Here is a 12,420-nt window from a genome sequence, read left to right as displayed (position 1 = left end):
CCCAGGCGCCCCTACCTACAGCAACATTTTTAAAAGATTTTATTTATTTATTTATTTTAAGAGAGAGAAAGCATGAGCAAGGGGAGGAGCAAAGGAAGAGCGAGAGGGAGAGAACCGCCCCCCAGATTCCGAACTGAGTGTTGAGCACAGAACCCAACGGGGGCTCAATCTCAGGACCCTGAGATCATGGCCTGAGCCAAAACCAAGAGCTGGACTCTTAACCGAATGAGCCACCCAGGCGTCCCAATACAGTAAAATTTTAATAGCTGCACAGAATTCTATTGTATGGATTATCCCTTGTTTGTGAACACAAACCCCCCTTTGGGAACATGTAAGGCGTTCTCACTACGATGCTCTAGAAAGATCTCTGTGATTCGGATCCTTTTGCATATACCTTCAAGGTACCTATTTGGCTGATTGTTTTCTCTCGAGGATAAAATCCTAAAAGTGGGTCATAGAACATTGACACTTTAAGTTTGAGATACCACGTCCCAAACTGGGTAGGGCCCCCGTGACTGGCTGATTTTTAAGTGGAAAGGGAACGTAGTGATCAACCAGGTTTACCCTGTCATTTATTTCAAATGTTTCCATCTCCACAACGTTTTATTTTCGTGGTTTTGACAATATATGTAGAGCATATGACCTACCTAAGAATGCATACATAATTCTGCATTACCTCTCATTGAATATTTTATTTTGAACATTTTCTGATAGTAAATACATTTCAAAAACTGTTTGTTTTTTTAATATGGCTGTCCAATACCACAGAGTTGTGGATTATTTAATCAGGTGTTTGTTGGTAGACGTTGACGTTGTTTCTCATTTTCCCTCCTCACTTGACAGCTGAGGAAAGTGAAGCACAAGAAATTCAGAAATTTTGGGGACTTGCCAAAAAGGCTGACAGAACCATCTGGTTCTGTGGGGAATGGCCTGCGGATTCAGGAGCAGGTCTGGGCAGAGAGGCAGGCACCCGAGAGAGATCGTCCCTCAGTCAGAATGGGGGGCGCCGAGTGCTCCTGAAAATGCCTGCAGAAAGCCTTGTTTTCACCCAGAAACCAAGAAGTGCCCTAGAAATTCAGGTTAAAAACCCAGCCCTGGGGGAGTGGCAAGGCTCCTGGCATACAGCACATGCCCAAAGGGCTGATTACTCAAAGCACTGTTCATGGATTAAAGGAGGTAGAGAAAGCAATTTTTTAAGAAGAAAGAACAAAATGAGAAATATTCTATTTATTGACTACATACTTGCCTTTCTGGATTCTAACTTGTCTGTGTGTGTGTCTAGACAGGGATCTCCTGTATGTGCTGCCCTTGGGTCGACTCAAATGAATGAGTCTGAAAAACCACAGGTTGTTTTTGTTTGTTGAGTGAGGGGAGGAAATTCCCTGATGTGGTTATTTGGTGGAATGGCTCCGTTCCAGTGCTGCTACTCATGCTTCTACTAGAGAAAGCATTTCACTAGAGAGGCCTAGACAAAAAAAAAAAAAAAAAAAAAAAACCTCTGTCCTGTGGCCACGGTTTAGAAACCATTGTTGAGGCCATGCTTGATTTGGAATTGTGACTCCAGGGGACCCAGGAACTGGCCGTTGGCCATGGAACCTGGACCAAGACACTGTTCTGGAAGTTGACCAGGAAATTGGTCTCCAGGATTCCCCTCGTTAGGTTTTGTTTTTTTTTTTTTTTCATATTGAGATGTTTGTTTTTCTGCAATGAGAATTTCAAAGCATTTTATTTTATTTTTAAAAGATTGTAATTTTTTTTAAAGATTTTATTTATTTATTTGTCAGAGAGACAGGCACAGCAAGAGAGGGAACACAAGCAGGGAGAGTGAGAGAGGGAGAAGCAGGCTTCCCGTGTAGCAAGCAGCCAGATGTGGGGCTCAATCCCAGGATGCTGGGACCATGACCTGAGCTGAAGGCAGATGCTTAATCTGAGCCACCCAGGCACCCCTAAAAGATTGTATTTTTATGTAATCTCTATATGCAATGTAGGACACGAACTTACAACCCTGAGATCAAGACTCACACCCTCTACCGACAGAGCCACCCAGGCGCCCTCCACGCATTTTAAAACACCCTTTCTGTTCTCACTGGCATCTTCTGCATAAAATATCTTTAGGAAAAGATGCAAAAATTAATTTTAAAAGCAAGCAAATTCTCTTTCCTCAAAAAACTTAGGATAGAATTATCAAGATCTAGCAATCTGACTTTTGATATTTACCCAAAAGAATTGAAAGCAAAATCTCAAAGAGATTATTTGCACAACATATTCAAAGCAGTGTTATTCACCATAACCGAGAGGTAGAAGCACCCCTAATGTCCACTGATGGACGAACGAATAAACAAAATGTGGTCTGTCCGTACACAGAATTCAGCCTTTTAACAGAAGGAAGCCCCAGGGCTGCCTGGGTAGTACAGTCAGTTAACCCTTGACTCTCGGTTTTGGCTCAGGTGGTGTTATGAGATCAAGACCCGAGTCAGGCTCCACGATCATCCTGGAATCTGCTAGCGTTTCTCTCTCCCTCTCCCTCTGCTCCTGCCTGCTATGTTCTCTCTCTCTCTCTGTCTCTCAAGTAAATAAATAAATCTTAAAAAAAAAAAAAAAGGAAACCCTGTCACACACTACAACACGGATGAAACTTGGGGACATTAACCTAAGTGAAATGAGTCCATCACAAAAGGACAAATACTATAAGATTCCACTTACATGAAACAGCGAAAGTAGTCAAATTCCTGGAAACAGAAGGTAGAGTGTTGCTGCCCAGGGGTGGAGGAGGGGGAAGGAGAGGGAATGAGGAATTGTTTAATCATATAGTTTCAGTTTTGCCTGATGAAAAGGTCTGGAGACGGACGGTGCCCGTAGTTGTGGAACAATACGAGTGTATTTAATGACACAGAGCTGTGCTTAAAAACGGTCAGGACGGTAGGGGCGCCTGGGTGGCTCAGCAAGTTAAGCTTCCGACTCTTGATTTCAGTTCAGGTCATGATCTCAGGGTCGTGAGATTGAGAACCACCTCGGGCTCTGCCCTGAGCATGGAGCCTGCTTAAGATTCTCTCTCTCTCCCTCTGCCCCTTCCCCCTGACCCACCTTCTCTCTCTCTCTCTCTCTCTCTCTCTCTCAAAAAAAAAAAAAAAAAGGTGGGGTGCCTGGGTGGCTCAGTGGGTTAAGCCTCTGCCTTCAGCTCAGGTCATGATCTCAGGGTCCTGGGATCGAACCCCGCATTGGGCTCTCTGCTCAGCAGGGAGCCTGCTTCCTCCTCTCTCTCTCTCTGCCTGCCTCTCTGCCTACTTGTGATCTCTCTCTCTGTCAAATAAATAAATAAAATCTTCAAAAAAAAAGAATTATAGTTAAGATGGTAAATTTTGTGTTACGTATATTAAATTAGAATCAAACAAATCCTGGTATATATACACAATGGAATATTACTCAGCCCATAAAAAGGAATGAAGCCCCATACTTGCCACAATGTGGATGAACCTTGAAAAGTTGATGCTAAGTCAAAGAAGCCAGACACCAAAGGCCGTGTATGTGATGAGTCCATTTATAGGAAATATCCCTCATATTTAAATCCACGGACGCAGAATCCAGAAGGGTGGTCACCAGGAGTACAAGGAGGAAGGACTGAGAAGCAACTGTTTAATGGGCACGGGGCTTTATTTTGAGGGAACACAAATGTTCTGGAATGAGACAGAGGTGGTAGTTCCACACTATTGTGACCTTACTGAGTTCCACTGCCTTGTTCACTTTAAAGTGGTTAAGTTTGGGCGCCCAGGTGGCTCAGTGGGTTAAGTCTCTGCCTTCGGCTCAGGTCGTGATCCCAGCATCCTGAGATAGAGCCCCGCATCGGGCTCTCTGCTCAGCAGGGAGCCTGCATCCCCCTCTTCTCTCTGCCTGCCTCTCTGCCTACTTGTGATCTCTCTGTCAAATAAATAAAATCTTTAAAAAAATAATAAAGTGGTTAAGTTTATGTTACAGGAAGTCACCTGCAAATGTGTCGGTAGGCTCAGAGGTTGTTTGCAGGATTACCCCCTAAATAGCACATGCTTTGAGAGACTGGGAAACAGAAATGAGCAGATTAACAGGTATAGACTCTAGTGGTGTTTTGCCAGCATCCGTTTCTCTTTCAAGGAGTAGCTCCCCACTTTTCTTTTGGGGAACCACTCCTCTGTTACTCTCAGTGTGTGGTTTAGGTGGGGCTCCAGGGATGGTCACGTGACTGGAGACTGGTCAGTCAAAGCATTGCATCCCTCTGGCCTGGCCATGGGCTCAGGGAGGGATGCATAGGTGACCAAGCCAGGCCAATGAGACTCTGTTTGGGGACCTTGGGTTGGACCACTGGGAAGAGGGAATCTTTCTTCCAGCCCGTGCTGCAGAAGAGAAGGCATGTCAGCCTGGCTGCCCGAGATCACCTGTCCCCAAGACAGAAGAGGCTGCTTGAGAATGAGCCAACACAGTGGAAGGTGGCTCTGAGAGAGAGAGAGAGTCATCATGACATGATGACATTGACCATGTTTGACCTCTGGATGCAGCCAAGCATGACGCAAGAGCTACCCTTGGACTTTGCAGATGCATGAGCCAGCGAATTCCATATTGGACCTGTGCCTGTTTAAATTGGGGTTTGTTCACTTGCAACAGAAAGAGTCCTTAGTTAATGCGGATGATCTCCTCATCAAAAAGGAGATAGAAGGGGCGCCTGGGTGGCTCAGTGGGTTAAAGCCTCTGCCTTTGGCTCAGGTCATGATCTCAGGGTCCTGGGATTGAGACCCGCATCGGGCTCTCTGCTCAGCAGGGAGCCTGCTTCCCCGCCCCCCCTGCCTGCCTCTCTGCCTACTTGTGATCTCTGTCTGTCAAATAAATAAATAAATAAATAAAATTTTTTTAAAGGGAGCTAGAAATAGAAACCAGTTCTCCCAAATCATGCTGAAACTCGTGAAGCCTCATTCATTCAGACTTTAGCGCTATCAAATTAGCGATTATTCCAACTGGAATCTTTACAACCTTCATGAAAAATGGCTTGCTTTGTGTCTTTGTGCCTGCCAAGCCCACAGCTCCCTAGGAAGCCCTCAGGAGTCCACCCCAATCCATCTGACAACCAGTCCACAGACTTGTCAAACCACCTATGAAACGGACCCAGCAAGTGCTCCCCCAATGGCCGGGACCAATCAGATCCAGCGTCTAGAATCTGCCCTGGTCTATCAGGAGAAACAGGCAGGTGTACATGTCAAGACCTGATACAAAAAGGAGAAGATGCAGAGAGAGTGCATAGGGGGCACTGAGAGTCTTGCCCAGGCTGAAAATCAGAGACACTGGGGAGTTTGCGTCAACATTTATATAGAATAGAGGAGAAAAAGCCCATCAGCAGTGTGGAAACAACAGGGTCACAGAGAGAAACAGGCACCTGGAGAGACAGAGACCTCTGACCAGCAGAACTGACCTCCTCCACATCAGGGCTCCAGGTGGGGGCCACGCCACCAGCATCCTTTCACCAAACACCTTGTCCTTGACGTGACTGTGGCACCTCTCTGTACAATGAAACCCCAAGAATCTGGCCAATTTATTTTATTTTTTTTTAAAGATTTTATTTATTTATTTGACAGAGGGAGAGAGAGATCACAAGCAGGCAGAGAAGCAGGCAGAGAGAGAGGGGGAAGCAGGTTCCCTGCCGAGCAGAGAACCCGATGCGGGGCTCGATCCCAGGACCCTGAGATCATGACCTGAGCCGAAGGCAGAGGCTTAACCCACTGAGCCACCCAGGCGCCCCTGGCCAATTTATTTTTATGTTAATTAGGATTCTTTCGATTTCAAGTGACTAAAACCCAATGTAAACCAGAATCTTTAAAAAAAAAAAAAAGTAGGGGCGCCTGTATCTGTCTCCCTCCTGCTTCTCAGCTTTGTGTGCCTCTGAGCTGGTTTCAATCTCGAGTAGACCTTCCCTTTATGTTGCCAGAAAGCCACTGTGGCAGCAGCTTCTAAGAAAGCCCTGGTGATCCCACCTCCTGGTATTCATGGCCTTGTATAATCCCTTCCCCTTGACTAACCCAACTTTAGCGAATAGCATACAGCAAGGCCCATGGAATGTCACTTCTGTGATTAGGTTACAGGAGATTGTGGCTTACGGCTTGCTAGCGCACACGCTCTACAACCTTCTCAGCTTGCAGCCTTTCATGCAATAAACTACCACGTGGAAAGGCATATGGCAAGGAACTGAAGGCAGCCTCTGGCCAACGGCCAGTGAGACTCTGAAGTCCTCCATCCAATAGCCCCCCAAGGAACTGAATCCTACCAACGTCCACCAAGAGAGGTTGGAAGCTGCTGATTCCCCAGTCAAGGCTTCTGATGAATGGGGTGTCCAGTTCCTGGTTCAAAACCTATGTGGGACATACCAGGCCTGCCAGAGGCAATGAGTGACAACGGCTTTAGACCTGGAAGAGCTCAGAGGAGAAAGCTGTCCTCCCCACACCAGCCCTGGGGCACAGCAGGCATACGGCAGGCTCTGAAGGGAGACTCATCAAGGACTCGTACCCCTCTGACCACTCATGCTCTTGTATGCATTTGTATTCTGAGCCCTGGCACCTTTACTCCCAGGTCTCTTTATCTGAGGTCTTGGTCAGAGATCCTTCTCCAGCTGCCTGAACCAAGGAGGCCTTCTGGAGGGAGGACAGGACCTTGAAGACACTTCCCCCACTCTGCCTCAGTACCAGTGATTTTCCACCCCACTCCTGCTCCCTCATCCTCTGCATCCCCCCACCCCCGCCAAACTCTAGGATCCAAAAAACCACTAGAGCCTTGTCTTCAGGGTTCTTTCAACAGCAAGATGACCCCCCACATCTGTGCTGATCGCTCTGTGCCATTCCATGGTGGAAAATGCAATGGGGAAGACAAGGTGCATTCACTGGGTTCAGCCTCTTGTTTCTACCATCACCCTTAGATGAGAGGTTGGACGCTTTCTTTGCCAGAACTCTCTCTCAGCCTGACCGGGCTCCTGACAATGAGACCCAGCCACATCTGACAGCTTGAGAGACCCTGACTCACAGCCCTCAGCTCGGGCATGCCCAGCCCCTCCCTGATCCACAGAAACTGTAAGATAAGAAATGTGCATTGTTTTACACCACAAAGTTTGTGGTCATTTGTGGCACAGCGATAGATAACTGGTAACCGCCGATGGCTTCAGGCTCACATTCGTTTAGGCTGGCAACCCCAGCAGGAAGAAGGCTCCCGTTGCTCGACACCTCCAGCAGCATCCAGGGACGACTCCTCGCGAATCTGGACTGGGTCGTGTGCCCAGCCCTCATCAGCTCACCTCTGCCACGCCTGGGTCCTCACCCACCCTCGTAGCTCCATCCCAATCATGTTTTCTTAGGGTTGGGGGCAGCTCTCCAAATGATACCCGAAAGAAGAGAAATTGGGACAAGAAAATCAAGAGATGTCCTCTGCAGGGAGCGAATGAGTAACGTACACTCTCATGGAGATTAACCAGCTCGGGATGGACCAATGTGTAAGCTCTGTTTCGGCAAGTGCCTCGAGTGAGTCCACATCTCATGCTAATTACATATGCTATCAGTTACCTTATTAGACTCCTTCTCTACTTATCAAAATTTTATGAGCTTACTAGAATGTCCCGCGTGCTCCAGAAATTAAGAAACTATATTTATGGGGCGCCTGGGTGGTTCAGTTGTTATGCTTCTGCCTTTGGCTCAGGTCATGATCCCAGGGTCCTGGGATCGAGCCCCGCATCGGGCTCCTTGCTTGGGGAAGCTTCCTTCTCCCTCTCCCTCCGCTTGTGTTCACTTTCTCGCTGTGTCTCTGTCAAATAAAACAATAAAATCTTAAAAAAAAAAAAAAAGAAACTATATTTATTAAAACACACGGGCCTAGGGGCACCTGGGTGTCTCAGTGGGTTAAGCCTCTGCCTTCAGCTCAGGTCATAATCTCAGGATCCTGGGATCCAGCCCCACATCGGGCTCTCTGCCCAGTGGGGAGCCTGCTTCCCCTCTCTCTCTGCCTGCCTCTCTGCCTGCTTGTGATCTCTCTTTCTGTGTCAAATAAATAAATAAAATCTTTTAAAAAAATTAAAATAAAAAAATAAAATAAAACACACAGGCCTAGAGTTTATTTTTACTTCCCCGACTCATTTGAATTAGTTTTCGCTTTTCAGGAGTCCAAGGAAAGGGAACAGAGAGAATAGGGAACAAAAGGGGCCCAAACAATTTCTCTTTGGTTGAGTCACAGTCCCAGAAGGGCAAATGTCACATTTACAGAAATATGTATATTCATCTTCATCTGTTTTGCCATCAGATGAACCCAGTGAAGGTTACTAGTTGCTTTGAACTCAAAGATATTGATGACTTGGGGGTTTATTTGCACTCTTCTGGTGGGAGGGGTTGAGCTCGACAGATGGAAGATACTTCAGGGAAATACAGCATCTTATTTGCCTTTATAGTGAGTTGAGATATAAAATCACAGTCAAGGAGGGTGCGTGGGTGGCTCAGTCGTTAAGCATCTGCCTTCGGCTCAGGTCATGATCTCAGGATCCTGGGATGGAGCCCAGAATGGGCTCCCTGCTCAGCAGGGAGCCTGCTTCTCCCTCTCCCCCTCCCCCTGCTTGGGTTCCTTCTCTCACTGTGCCTGTCTCTGTCAAAAAAATAAATAAAATCTTGAAAAAAAATCACAGTCAAGGAATGTCATGGGACATGAGAACAGTGCAGATCTCACATATCTTATATAGAAGTTAGGATCTAATGTCAGTGTGGAAATCCAAAAACAGGGGCAAGCCCCCAGGCTGACTTTCTTTCTTCCCTTCTCCCTCCCTCCCTCCATCCATCCCTCCCTTCCTTCCTTTCTATTTTATTTATTTATGAAGGAGAGAGATAGCAAGGGAGGGAACACAAGCAGGGGGAGCTGCAGAGGGAGAAGCAGGCTCCCCGCTGAGCAGGGAGCCTCATGTGGGGCTCGATCCCAGGAGCGTGGGATCGTGAGTTGAGCCAAAGGCAGACAGACACTTAACCAACTGAGCCATTCAGGCACCCACAACTGGCATATTGGCTAACTGGTTAACTGACTTTCCCGTGTTGTAGTGTACGATAGAATTTCCTTCCTTTCTGAGTCTGAGTAATATTCCGCTGTCTGTATATACTGCATTTTGTTTTCCACTCATCTGTCAGCAGACCGATGTGAACAATGTTTCTATGAACATGAGTGTGCAAATCTTTTTTTGAGACCCTGCTTTCAATTCTTTGGGATATATATATACCTAGAGGTAGGATTACTGGATCGTGTGGGAGTGCTACGATTTGTAACTGCTTGAGGAACGGTCATACTGTTTTTCATAGCGATTGCATCCTTTTACAGGTCCCAGCAAAAGCGCATGAGGGCTCCAGTTTCTCCACATCATCTCTAATACTTGCTATTTTCTGGGGGAGGGGAGAGGGTTGGAATAGGCTCCTATTGGGCGAGGTGCTATCTCATCTCATTGTGGTTTTGATTTGCATTTTTCTAATGATTTGTGATGGTGACCATCTTTCGATGTGCACAACAAGGTGAATGTGCTTAACGTTACTGAAGTATACATATAAAAATAGTTAAGATGGTCAGTTTTATGTTATATGTTTTATAATACACTTAAAAAAACATTTTTTAAAGATTTTGTTCATTTATTTGACAGACAGAGATCACAAGTAGGCAGAGAGGCAGGCAGAGAGAGAGGAAGGGAAGCAGGCTCCCTGCTGGACAAGGAGCCCGACTTGGGACTCAATCCCAGAACCCTGGGATCATGACCTGAGCTGAAGGCAGCAGCCCGACCCACAGAGCAACCCAGGTGCCCCAGAAACTATCTTCTTGATAATCAGTTTAGTTTTTTCCAGGCAACATCTGGTCTCCTTTCAGTTGCCTTTTTTTTTTTTTAAAGATTTATTATTTATTTATTTATTTATTTAAAGATTTTATTTATTTATTTTTCAGGGAGAGAGCACAAGCAGGCAGAGCGGCAGGCAGACAGAGAGAGAGAGAGAGAGAAACAGGCTCTCTGCTGGACAAGGAACCCGACTTGGGACTTGATCCCAGAACCCTGGGATCATGACCTGAGCCAAAGGCAGCAGCCCAACCCACTGAGCCACCCAGGCGTCCCTATTTATTTATTTTAGAGAGAGGGAGAGAGCATGAGGAGGGAGGGCCAGAGGGAGAGGGAGAGAGAATCTCAAGCAGACTCCACACTGAGCAGGGAGCCCGACTCGGGACTCAGTTTCACCACCATGAGATCAGGACATGAGCTGTGACCAAGAGTCAGAGGCTTAACTGCCTGTGCCACCCAGGCTCCCCTCCCTTCCGTTGCTTATCTTCTCCGCCTCAAGGTGCAGCCCACCTTTTGGGGGCATCTTCACCTAAGTACATGTCAGATCATAGGGTCCACGGCTCTTGTCTTCAACATCTACCTCCTTAGTGACTTCATTTTCTCGTGTGCTCTTTCCCAGCCTGCATTCCGGCCTTTTCTAACCAACTACAGGATAAGGCCTGGGTTCTGGGTCAGACACACTTGGATTTAACTGCTTCTAAGCTACAAGATCTCTCTGAGCCTCAGTTCCCTCCACTGTAAAATGGGAATGGTATATAGTGATGGCCCTTACCTGTTAGCATGGAACCTGATAAAGATGAGAGCTGAATAAATATCACCATGCCCCCTGGGACATGCAGAATATGCATGCATATTATTTTATTTTATACTTCATTATATTTTAATCACATGAAGATATATTAATAAAATATAATGTAATAAATGTATTATATTAATTATACTATGGCTCATTATAATTTATGGTCCTTGATCATTAGAATTATAAAAATTATGGTTTCTCTACATTTTATATGTCAAATAATCAGTGTCGTCAGACTAATTTGGCTTAGTTTAGTTTCCTAGCTTTGAAACCTTTTTTTGCTAGTCAAGTAAGAAGAAGTATGTTCATTGTTTTAAAAGGGAAATTTGCAAAAATACAATTTAAAACAATTGAGTCCATTTTGTGGGAAGTGAAAGTTCCTGTAACAAATTTTAAATTCTGTATTCCTCTCTGAAGAAAACCACATTTAACCGTATGTTATTTATCCTTCCAATTATGCATTTACATGCATATGCATTATAGACAACATATAAAGATACAGCTTTTTTTTAAACCATAGATAAGATCACACAGTCTATATTAAGACACTTGCTTTTTTTTAAAAAAGATTTTATTTATTTATGTATTTGTCAGAGAGAGAGAGAGAGAGAGAGAGAGAGAGAGCAGAAGCAGAGAGAGAAGCACGTTCTCCGCTGAGCAAGGAGCCTGATGTGGGACTTGATCCCAGGACCCTGAGATCATGACCTGAGTCGACGGGAGTGTCTTAACCAACTGAGCCACTCAGGCATCCCAAGACACTTGCTTTTTAAAAAACCCTTTACAGGGGCGCCTGGGTGGCTCAGTGGTTTAAGCCTCTGCCTTGGGCTCAGGTCATGATCTCGGGGTCCTGGGATGGAGCCCTGCATCAGGCGCTCTGCTCAGCAGGGAGCCTGCTTCCTCCCCGCTCTCTGCCTGCCTCTCTGCCTACTTGCGATCTCTGTCTGTCAAATAAATAAATAAAATCTTAAAAAAAAAAAAGAAAGACCCATTACATAAAGTGTACAATTCAGTGGGTCTTTGTATATTCACAAGTTGTGCAACCATCACCATAGTCCGATTCCAGATCATTTTTATCCCCTTGAAACGAACCCCAAGCCCAGGGATAGTCCTCCCCTCATCCACCCAGCCCCTGGCAACCACTAACCTAGTTTCTGTCTCAATGGATCTGCCTCTTCTGGAATATTCATGTAAGTGGAATCAAACAACATTGGCCTTTCGTGTCTGGCTTCTTTCACTTAACATTTCTAATATTCATCCACATTGTAGCATATATCAAGACCTCATTCCTTTTTTGTTGTTCATTTATAAATGTTTTTTAAGGGCTCGTGGGTGGCTCAGTTGGTTAATCGTTAGACTCTTGATTTCAGCTCAGGTCATGATCTCAGGGTCCTGGGATCGAGCCCCACATCGGGCTCTCTGCTCAGCGGGGAGCCTGCTTCGCCCCCTCCCCCCCCCCCCCGCCTGCCTCTCTGCCTACTTGTGATCTCTCTCTGTCAAATAAATAAATAAAATCTTACGGGAAAAAAAAAAAAAGAAGAAGAAGAAGATAGTTTCTGGCGAAGAAAAAGAAGATAGTTTCTGTCAAAGAAGAACCATCTGCCAGATTCTAGAGTTTTGTGAGAAGAGTTTCCAGAATAAATCCTCTCCTGAGGATTCTGTTCAATGTCCACTTCGGTTAAGGCCAACACTCTATTTGTTCACTTGCCATTTACTGGGAACCTCTATTATGCAGCAAGCCTCATGCTAGACCCTGGGGACACAGAAATAGATGAGACAC

Source organism: Enhydra lutris, unplaced genomic scaffold (genome assembly GCF_002288905.1).
Source record: "Enhydra lutris kenyoni isolate GAN:26980312 unplaced genomic scaffold, ASM228890v2 scaffoldscaffold46, whole genome shotgun sequence".
Lineage (NCBI taxonomy): Eukaryota > Metazoa > Chordata > Mammalia > Carnivora > Mustelidae > Enhydra > Enhydra lutris.
The sequence above is the reverse complement of the archived record's forward strand: the minus strand, read 5'-3'. Positions refer to the sequence as shown.